Here is a 1,471-nt window from a genome sequence, read left to right on the forward strand (position 1 = left end):
AACTCCTCTGGTCTTATAGTGAGTAATATCCAATGTGCCAAATATTCTTGAGATGGCTCTAAAGTCAGATTGGATATACTTAAGATAATATTTTGGTTCTTATAGATTTGGTTTTTTTTCAATTTTGATTTGATCTTACATATGAGCAGATGACTGTCTACTGCACCCTGATCTTGTTGTGGCTTGTGATACTGACTTTCCCTCCTCTCTTTCCGAAGACATACTCCATTCGATGCCCGTGTCTGGCAAGATCCATGTGAGCAGTCAACATTTATGTTGTTGATAAAGGAATTTGCAATGAAGAAGTCGTTGATCCTACAAACTTCTCACAAGAGATCTCCAGCAGTGTTTTTATCCCCAAGCTCATCTTTTCCAACTACTGATTGTTCTTCCCTGTCTCCAGCTTTTGCATTCCAGTACCCGTCATTAGCAGTACATAGCGACTGTATGCTTGACCCATTCCAGGTTGCAGAAGTTGGTAGAATCTGTCACTTCCTTCATCATTGACTCGAATGGTTGGTCTGTAAGTTCGAAAACAGTTGCATTAACCGGCCTTCCTTTAAGGCATATGGATCTCATCCTGTCACAGAATTATATTTTAAGTCAAAGTCCAATCTTTTTTATTTTTAGATAATGATTGGAAAGCCATTTCTATTTAATTTGTCATTCTCGGCAATAAATAAATGTATGTTCTAATAAATAGAGAACAAACAAATAACAAAACCCAAACAAAACAAAAACTTTGGTCCATGAAATCAATTGGAAATCTACACCATGCTAGGAGCTTGGTACTGAGGATTGTAGGTCACTATTGCCCTCTGGCGATAGTTAATCAGACTACAGGTGAAGATTTTAAGCAAAAGATTTCTAGGGCCTTCGCTTAACCAAATGGATGTCTACATACATGTCTACATATATTTAAAAGTTATAAATAAAGTTGTAAAACTATTACATAAAAGACAGACATTCTCTTCCATGAAAAAATATGCATTCATAATAAACCAGAACCCCACTTACAAATGAAAATCCTCAGACTCAAAAATGAATGGATAAATAATACAATCTTCTAAAAATTCTTTGCCACAAAGTCGATTCTGATGCATAGTAATGGGAGTAGAAGGCCTTAGCTTTATCTCATGGAGAGGATGGTGGTTTTTATATGGTAACCCAGTCATCGGCAGCCTGAAGCATAATCCCACCAGAACTCCTAGTCAAATATTCAGACTCCTAGAATTATATGCTAAATATAGAGGTATGGAGGCAGCCAGTTTGAAGCTTTGCCTCTCTCTTCCCATGCCCACTGCAGTTTATTACTGTTCTATCATGCCTGTGGACTCCCACTCAACCTGGGTAACCTTTACCCACAGATCCACAAAAAGCCTCTCCCATTCCACACACTCACTGTGGGTCTAGGGTATTGATGCTACCCAATGACAGAGTGAGGGGCACTCTCATGGGGGAAGACTGTAAA

This window comes from Echinops telfairi, unplaced genomic scaffold (assembly GCF_000313985.2).
Source record: "Echinops telfairi isolate 266 unplaced genomic scaffold, ASM31398v2 ScPeMD7_9;HRSCAF=40, whole genome shotgun sequence".
NCBI classification, from domain to species: Eukaryota; Metazoa; Chordata; class Mammalia; order Afrosoricida; family Tenrecidae; genus Echinops; species Echinops telfairi.